This window comes from Rhincodon typus, chromosome 3 (genome assembly GCF_021869965.1).
Source record: "Rhincodon typus isolate 14 chromosome 3, sRhiTyp1.1, whole genome shotgun sequence".
In the NCBI taxonomy this organism is placed as follows: domain Eukaryota; kingdom Metazoa; phylum Chordata; class Chondrichthyes; order Orectolobiformes; family Rhincodontidae; genus Rhincodon; species Rhincodon typus.
In genome coordinates this window covers 4,405,040-4,414,965 of record NC_063334.1, presented here as the reverse complement: position 1 = coordinate 4,414,965, position 9,926 = coordinate 4,405,040, and the positions used below count along the sequence as shown (strand labels likewise).

Here is a 9,926-nt window from a genome sequence, read left to right as displayed (position 1 = left end):
TGATTGAATCAAAGCTGTAATGAGGTCAGGAGCTGAGTCACCCTGACAGAACTTAAATAACATGTCAGTGAGCAGGTTTTTGTTGACCAAGTACTGCTTATTAGCACTGAGGACCACTCTGTCCAGGTATTTACTGATGATCAGCAGTGGGCTGATAGAGCAGCAATTGATTGAATGGGATATGTCATGCTTTTCGTGTATAGGACATAGCTTGACAATTTTCCACATTGCCGCGTAGATGTATTTTAATTGTATTGAACCAACTTGGCTAGGGGCATAGCTAATTCTGCAGAACAGTACTATTGCCAGAAAGTTGTCAGGACCCATAGCTTTTACAGTATCTAATATGTAATGGATGACTTAAGCACATGGCTGGCCAGAAGATCATGGAGCAGGGAGTCTTTATTGCACTGGCATCAGGTCTTTATATACATTAAGGAAATTAGGTTAACAGTGAGAAAACAGTTACATGAAATTAAGCCTAGAGACAACATCTGGTTGAAGAAATCCTTTGTCTGCCGCTTCCTGTTTCCATGAGACCTCTTCCTGGCAAAGTCCTTTTTCCACCAGACAGGATCCACTTGACTGCTTGAGCTCTCCTGCTCAGTGTCTGCCCTTAGTATCACCACCTTCCACCAGACGCTCTGTTATAAGACCCAGTTTGTCCTTGGGGTCACCACACCCTCTAACTGAGGCACGCCTTCTGCCATTTCTTCTTATCCCATGCTGTGAATTGAATTGGCTGAAGACTGGTGATTGTGATGCTGATGTCCATAGGAGGAGGTTGATAGTATGGATACTTGCAAGTGATTCAGCCTTATCTTTAGCACTGATGTTCTGGGCACCCCCATCATGGATAGGGATATTTGTGCAGCCTGCTCCCCCAGTGAGTTGTTTAATTGTCCACTTCCATTTACTGCTGGTGTGGCAGGATTGCAGAGCTTAGGTCTGATCTGTTGGTTGTGGGATCACAAATCTATAACTTGCTACTTTCACTCTTTCGTGTGCAAGTAGCCCTGCTTTGTAGCTTCCCTAGGTTGACATCTCATTTGAGTTCTGCCTGGCATTACTCCTGCATTCTTATTTAAACCAGACTTGATGCCCCAGCTTGATGGTAGTGGTAGAGTGAAAATGTGCTGGCCCATCAGTTCAATTAAATTCTACTACTGTTGTTGGCCCACAGCATTTCATAGATAGCCAACTTTATGTTGTTGGATCTGTTTGAAGTATGCTTTGCACAATAGTAGTGACACAAAAACAATGGAGGGATTTCTTAGTGTGAAGATGGGATTTGACTTCACAAGGACTGTGCTGTGATTATTCCTACAGATACTGGCATCCTTCTTATGCTCTGTGGGATCCCTCACTACCTGATATAAACCCAATGCAGCAGCTAAAGCACTCAATCAGCTCAGTCAGTCAGTGATGGTGCAACCAAGCTCCATTTAGGGGTGAACATTGCAGTCCGCCCTCAGTGGTTCTTCCAATTTATTGAGTTGAATGGGCCCCCACTCTCTGGAATTTAGAAGATGGTTTGGGTGACATTGTGGCTCAGTGGTTAGCACTGCTGCCTCACAGCACCAGGAGCCTGGGTTTGATCCCACTTTCAGGTGACTGTCTGTGTGGAGTTTGCACATTCTCCACGTGTCTGTGTGGGTTTCCTCTGGGAGCTCTGATTTCCTCCCACTGTCCAAAGATGTGCAGGCTAGGTGGATTGGCCATACTAAATTGTCCATAGTGTTCAGGGATATGTAGATTCGGTGGGTTACAGGCGGATGGGTCCGGGTGGGATGCTGAGAGAGTTGGTGTGGATTTGTTAGGCCAAAGGGCCTGTTTCCACACTGCAGGGAGTCTAAGTCAAGATACAACTGCCGTACAGAAGACTCTAAACTGCACAACTGATTAGATACTAGGAAGGTGATCCCTTCACCTGGAGAGTTTAAAATGTGGTGGGCAGAGTCTCAAGATCAAGGATCAGTTAGGAGAGGATGAGGAAGAATTTTTGCATTTACTTTGTTTGTTTGCATTTAGAATCTTTGGAGTTTTCCGTATCAAAAACTTGTGGATAGTCAGCCATTCAGTCGTGGCCCAGCCAACAATGCCCACGTCCTAGGAATGAATGAAGAAAAACTTGCTACCTTAGTTACATACTAATCCATAGTTTAATCCATTTGGTCTTTCAGTGACATTATGCAGGAGGATAAAGCTCACCACATCCTGTTCTTGATGAGGAATCTCACCAGCTGGAAGTGCACGCCAAGGAATTCATGTAGATAATTTTGGACATTGGAAACAAAATCATGGGAGGAGGAGGTAGGGAACAACAGGAGACCAACTTCCAGAAAACTGTGTCTGACAAGTAAAGCTCAGTGGGCTTTGTAAAGTGCAGCCTTAGGTTTGAGATTGAGCCAAAAATTTCTCACTGACCAAAAGTGAAGCAATGATGAACTTCAGAATTGATGAAGAGTCTGAAAATGTAATTCCTTAAACATCCTTTTGCCTTTACAGTTCTGCCTTCTCCAAAAAGTAAATCTGATATTATTACTCTATATTTTTAGTGTTAGTTAACTACAGGACTCCATCATGGAAGAGAGCAAGGTACAATAGGTTACAGTGTCATACCAGCCATTTTCATAATTGTGTTTCTCTTTATCTAATCCAACATTCTATAAATGACAGTGCAATTTCCCCATTAGTTGATGTTGAGGTTCAATTTCTATAGATAATCAACACAGCATTGATAATAGATGTTTATTCCTGTTAATAGGCACTTCCAATATGGGGATTACATTGCAATAAAAGTTGGAATGTATGAATTGATTTGTAAATTTGTATTGGTTACAGCACTATCTACATCAAATGGGATTATATAATGACACCTGCATAATTCTGTGTAAGCAATGGTTCCACTTAACTATTTGGCCATTATGATGAGTTCAAACATAAACTTGTATATTTTAGATAATAGCCTATCAGCAATTTTTCTAATCTTGCTGACAAGATTTAAAAGGTGCTTTAAAGCGAATAAAAAAAAGCTCTCCCCTTCTAACTCTGTTTTGATTTAGCCTCCTGCCTTTCTCCCTCACCTTCAATGGTTTGCATTGCCTTTACATGTAGATTTCTAGATTGGAAACATGAGTGATTTGGTGGGGGGAGTTAATAGATGAAAAGTACCAGGGGTGACTTGCTGATGGGAAAAAGAAAAGCTAAGTTACATGTAAAAAAGAAACCAACACAACAGTTGATTCAGAAAAAGCCATTCATTTGTATGTAATAACACTTCCAGATATACAAAATCATCACTAAAAGAAAACTCACATGAATGTGTCTTGTTGTCATGTTCCCAACTTTAGCACCAGTGCCTGATGTAGCCATTTTTATCAATGTCCCACCCCCCATGACATCACAAAATGCCAATTTCATTACATCACAAATTGAGAATAGCTCCCACAATCCATTGCCTTATTCATGCTATCACTGGATGGAAGTTTCTGTGTCATGATCTGCTTTCCCAATAAACTCTAATCAGTACAAAATGCCAAACACAGTAACTAAGAGAAGATTGAGTAGAACAGGTATGGCTACAATGATCTTTCTACTTTAATGTCAACTAGATTATGAGTATTTCAGTTGACTATACTCTATTGTTAAAGCATAAAGAAAAACAACTGCTGTTATTCACTAGTTGTAGTGAAAGTGTAAAATTGTTGCAAGGATTCTTCAGCACAAGATAACAATTTATTTCCCAAACTGTAATAATGTTTACTTGTATTGATCTGAATGTAATTGATAATCATTAACAGTTACAGATGTTACTGATTGTAATAGCCTTCTGTTTCTCTTGCCTCATTTGCTCCAGGGGGCCAATTGAGATTTTCCCTCAATACCCAACATCCCCATACCTCTGGGATGGAGGGCGAGGCGCAGAAGTTACAACACCACATTATAACAGAGAACCTTGTAGCACAAGTTTAAAAAGAGTGGTTTTACAATACCCCTGAAATAAACAAATCCTTCCCCCCCAGTAACCACGAAGATAAACATTTATTTATTTGTTGGCCAAGTGGAAATGGGAAATCATTGCAATATTCAAATCCTTTGGCTACTGAAAAGTTGTAGGATTTCTGTTTGCTTGAATCAGAGAGAATAATAATTTACCCATAGGCACTTCAGAGACATATAAACAAAAATGGTGAATGAGGTAAAAACGTGTTAGTTGAAAGACAGTACAATTAAACGTTGAATTGAATCTTCTGCCTATAAGTACATTTATAAATATTTTATTATTTTATTAAACAGTGGAAAGTTTAGTGACTAAAAAAAAGGGGCAACAACAGTTTAGTCAGTCCTAGTGAACCCATCCAAAACATTCTGGAGGCAGAAACTTATTACATGAAGAGTAAGATACTGTTGAAGTGACTTGCAAAAAGGTTCCCATGATGTTGTAATGGTATTGTTGTGTTTTTGGGGAGATGGTCATGGAAGCATTGTTGGGGAGGTGATGGCCTAGTGGTATTATTGCTGGACTGTTAATCCAGAGACTCAGATAATGTTCTGGGGACCTGGGTTTGAATCCTGCCATGGCAGATGGTGGAATTTGAATTAAATTAATATCTGGAATTAAGAGTCTAATGATGACCATGAATCCATTGCCGATTGTCAGGAAAAACCCATCTGGTTCACTCATGCCCTTTAGGGAAGGAAACTGCCATCCTTACCTGGTCTGGACTACGTGTGACTCTGTTGCAGTCGGATTGAATTAAAACAACTGGCCAACTGTATCATTTTGGTTAAATGGCATCTATTTCATCATACAAATTTGCAAATTAGGACCAGAAGTAGCCATTTAGCCCCTAGGGCCTGCTGCACCATTCATGTCTGTTTGTGTTTCGAATTCCACATTCCAACCTACACCCATTAATTTTGCCTAACAAAAATCTTTCTACCTTTGCCTTAAAAGTATTCAATGATCCTGCCTTCTCTGCTTTCTGTGGCAGAGACTTCCAGAATCTTACAACCCTCCGAGAGAAAATAAACACTTCGTCATCTCTGTTTTAAAAGGGCAAACACTAATTTTAAAGCAGTGCCCACCTAGTTCTAGACTCACCCACAAGAGGAAACATATTTTCCATATTCCTCTTGTCAAGATCATTCAGGCTCTGTGGAATACGCTATCGCAGAGTGCGGTGATACCGAGACACTGAATACATTTAAGAAGACAGATAGATCTTTAATTAGTTACACGTTACAGGGTTATGGAGAGCAGGTAAGAAAGTTAAGTCGGGGCTGAGATGAAATCAGCCAAGATGGTATCAATGGTGAAGCAGGCTTAAGGATCTGAATTGCTTTCCCCTCTCCTAGCTCTTATGTTCTTTTCTTTCATGCTTCAAGCAAGTCACTTCTCACTTCTAGGAACATAGCAGGCCAGGCAGCATCAGAGGAGCAGGAAAGCTAACATTTCGGGTCGGGATCCTTCTTTAGAAATTTCTTCATTTCTGAAGAAGGGTCCCGCCCCGAAACGTCAGCTTTCCTGTTCCTCTGATGCTGCCTGGCCTGCTGTATTCATCCAGCTTCACACTGTGTTATCTCAGACTCCAGCATCAACAGTGCTTACTACCTCTTACTTCTAAACTCCAGTGGAAGCAAGCTCAGCCTGTTCAACCATTTCTCCTTATTCTCTGCTTACTCTTAGCTGATGAATCATTTATTATATTAGAAAGACAAGTATACTACATAAAGATTCCCCCTCATGCACCTTCCTCCTAATTTTCTCCAAAATCTCTCATACTTAGGAAACATGATTTCCCTTTCATAAAATCATGTTGACTTTACCTGATTACTTTATAGTTTTTGAAGTGTCTTGCTGTTCCCCTCATAATGATGGATTTGAGCAATTTCCCTATGACCAATGCTAAGCTAAGTAGTTCATAGTTTCCTGCCTTTCTCCTCTCTTAAATAAATATTACATTAGTGACTTTCCAAACTGATGGGACTCTTCCAGAATAGAAGAATGACTTTTTTTTTCAGGTTTAGACATACTTCTGCCCTTCAAACCAAACATGTAATTCTACCAGGGTTATGATTATTGTCACCTAAAGGCTTCTTTATCTTTGATTATTGATCCACTCTACATCATTGCTCAATGGTAGGACTTGCTGGCTCCAAAATGTCCAGCTCTGTTAAACTATTCCAAATGCACCCTATGAACTAGTTTTCCAGGTCATCTTTGTTAATCTAATTGGCCCAAACTACATGCAGGTTAAAATCACCCATAACTATTGCCATATCTTTCTTAAAAGTTCCAATTATTTATTGTGGTATACTCTACGTGTATGGTGTAACTACCCCTAGGGGCCTACACCCTACAACAAGTGACCTCTTATCTTTTCCTATTTCTCATCTTTACTCAAGTTTGATCAAAAATCATCTCTCACTACTTAACTAATGACATCCTTAATTAATTGTGCTATCTTAACACTTTCCTAGCTTCCTATCTTTTCAAAATGTCAAATATCCTTCAACATTCAGATCCAACCTTCATCATCCTGTAACCATGTCTCTGTGGTGGTTACCATGTCTCTGATTGTGCTAACAATCATCCAATTTGTTTTGAATATTATGCACATGCAGATACAGAGTGATTAACGCTGTTATTTTACTATTTTTCCATTGTGTGACCTCATTGTCTGGTGTACTTTGAAGTTGGAATACTCTCCATTTTCATGCCACACTTTGGTTGTCATTACCTGAATTATTAATTTGCTAAATTACCACAATGTTTCCTTTTTGATGCATTATATCTTCTCTCACATCATCTTTCCCCTATTATTTTAAAGATTTGTCCACACCCTAGTTGTACAGCTCATCAGAACACTAGTCCCAGCCAAGTGAAAACTACCCCAATAATACAGCTCCCACAGACCCCAGTGATGGTGCTCATGCCCCATGAAACTTAACCTATTTCTTCCACATTAGCGTGGGCCATGCGTTTGGCTCTCCAATTTTATTTACACTATGATAATTTGCTTGTGGTAAGAATTGCTGCCTCACTGTGCCAGGGACCCAGGTTCAATTCCACTCTTGGGTGACTGTCTGTGTGGAGTTTGCACATTCTCCCCATGTCTGTGTGGGTTTTCTCTGGGTGCTCCGGTTTCCTCCCACAATCCAAAGATGTGCAGGTTATGTGGATTGGCCTTGCTAAATTGCCCGTTGTGTTCAGCGAAGTGTAGATTAGGTGGGTTATAGGGGGGATGGGTCGGTGTAGACTTAATGGGCCAAAGGACCTGTTTCCACACTGTAGGGATTCTATGATCTGTGAAAAGAATCCAGAAGTGATTACATTTTGAGGATCTTAAATTTGGTCACTTGCTACTCATAATCCTAAGTAGAACTTCTTTCCTAGTCTCATCTTTGTCACTGGTGCCCATAGACACAATTACTAAATTCTTCCCCTGCCACAGTATATTTCTTTCTAGTCCAGAACAAATGTCCTGAACCCTAGCACCACACATGCAACACAGCCTTCTCAACTCATGCTCTTTGCTGCAGAGAACTATGTTGATCCCCTGATGATACTGCCCCCTGCTGACATTTGTATGTATGCCCCTTACTTCACTGGCTTCCTTTGTCCTGATAACGTAGTTGGTTTGCTCATCCACCTTGTAGACCCTGTTCTCAACCATAGAAGCTGCAGGAATCTTGAAAAACTATTGGACAACTGCAGACACTGAAGCTTCTACCTTCTCGGCTCCCTTACCTGCCACGCTTTCAGTTGAGTTTCCTGGTTCTGACTGATGACTAAATTATTTAAGGGATGTGATTGCCTTCTGGAACAAAGTGCTCAAGTCCCTTTCCACATCCCTGATGTATTACTGTGTCTGTAGCTTGGCCTTCAGCTCATTAACTCTGAGCCAAGGCCCTTTGATCCACAAACTGTTAGTGCAGATGTGGCTGCTGTGGATCACACTGGCATCCGGCAGCTCCTACATACCACATCCACAACACCTGCCGTGGCATCTTCATTAGATGTTACTTCATTTATTTTTCTTGTATTAATAATTTAAATTAAACAATTCTGTCTCCACAGGAAGGCAATGGCCTAGTGGAATTATTGCTGGACAGTTAAAACCCAGCTAATGTTCTGGGGATCTGGGTTTGAAACCTGCTAGAGTAGATGGTGGAATTTGAATTCAATAAAAATCTGGAATTAAGAGTCTAATGATGCCCATAAAATCCATTGTCGATTTGTCAGAAAAAAAACCATCTGGTTCACTAATGTCCTTTTAGGAAAGGAAACTGTTGTCCCTATAGGGTCTGGCCTCAGTGTGACTCCAGATTCATAGCAACATAGTTAATTCTTAACTACCCCTTTGGGCAATTAGGGATGGGCAATAAATGCTGGCCTGGTCAGAGACGCCCTTGTATGAAAATGTATGAAAAACGCAAAATTCTCCTTTCTCCACTACAATAATATGCTACAAGATTCAATTTTTTTTTTTGCTATGTTTACATATAACATAATGCTGATCTAAATGGTGGTTTTAATGGTCATGTCAGTTTCACTGTATTGTGAACGGGGTATTTTCCCTTTGCAGCACCATGATTTATGACAGGTTTTATTAAAGCTGTTTTATTTGTTAGTTAGTAAGAACAATCTTCTATTCACTCCGGTCAATGCCAGTCTAGAATTGATTTATATCAGAGGACTCTGAGGGGAAAAAGGCACACAAAACCTCTTTGATACGATGGCGAAGGGATTCCAGTGTTTTTTTAAAACCACTGATCATTTTTAAAATTGCTACAGGCTCCTTAATGTAACGGCAACAAGTACACTAAAAAGCCTTTTATGCTCTTGACTTGATATTAAAACAGAGCACCATAATTAAAAACTTGTATTTATAAAGTATATTTAGGATAATAAAATGCCATAAAGCAATACACATGAGGATTATAAATCAAAATATCACACTGAAAATAAGAAGGTAGTCAAAAGTTTTGAGGAACATCTTAGAGAGGAAGGCAGCTAAAGAAGTGTGGGAAGAATATCAGAACTTGCAGTCTAGGTAACTGAAGGAAGGGCCATCAACGCTGCAGAGATTAAAATTGTGGATGCTTAAGAGGCCATAATTAGAAAAGTGCAGAGGACAGGGAGGCCGCTGTGTCAAAGCAGTTTAGTGTGCCTTCATTTCCTCAGAGTCCTCTGATTCAAATCAATTCTGAACTGGCATAGACTGGAGTGAATAAAAGATTGTTCTTACCAACCAACAGAACCAACCAGCTTCTAGAGATGAAGCTTGGGAGGAGGTAAAACTGTGAAGGTATTTGAAAGTGAAGAGTAGAAGTTCAAATTAAGGGCCTTTTTTTGACTGTAAGCCAATGCAGGCCAGCAAGCACAAGCACAGACAGCTGTATGGGACTTCGAGTGAGTAAGGAAATGGGCAGCAGAATTCTGAATGATCTCAAGTTTATTGAGGGAGAATATCAGAGACCAGCAAACAGCGCATTGGAATAATCAAGTCTAGGCTAAACAAAAACATGGATAAGGATTTCAGTAACACCTAGGCTGAGGCAGCAGTATCATTGGAAATCAGCGTGCTATACACCACTCCCACATTCACTCTCTTCACTCCCAAAGCACGCTCTGTACCAACTGCAAAATGCACTGCAGTAACTCACCAAGACTACTCTGACAGAATCTTCCAAATCTGCAACCTCTACCATCTGGAAGGACAAAGGCAGCAGATGCATGGGAGTCCCACTACCTGAAAGTTCCCCTCCAAGCCGCCTTCCATCCTGACTTGAAGATATATTGAAGTTCCTTCAGTGTTATCAAGTCAAAATTCTGGAACATGAGATAGTAGGAACTGCCGATGCTGGAGAATCTGAGATAACAAGGCGTAGAACTGGATGAACACAGCAGGCCAAGC

At 40.5% G+C, this 9,926-nt stretch overlaps 1 protein-coding gene across 1 annotated transcript in view; it reads left to right on the top strand.

Moving 5' to 3' along the window:
- The first annotated feature begins 3,470 nt into the window (after positions 1-3,470).
- slc20a2 (solute carrier family 20 member 2) overlaps positions 3,471-9,926 on the top strand; it is a 118,924-nt gene continuing 112,468 nt past the window's right edge. Inside the window, exon 1 of the mRNA XM_048595115.1 lies at positions 3,471-3,575. The gene's annotated coding sequence lies outside the window, so the exon portion shown is untranslated. The remainder of the gene's footprint in view (positions 3,576-9,926) is intronic.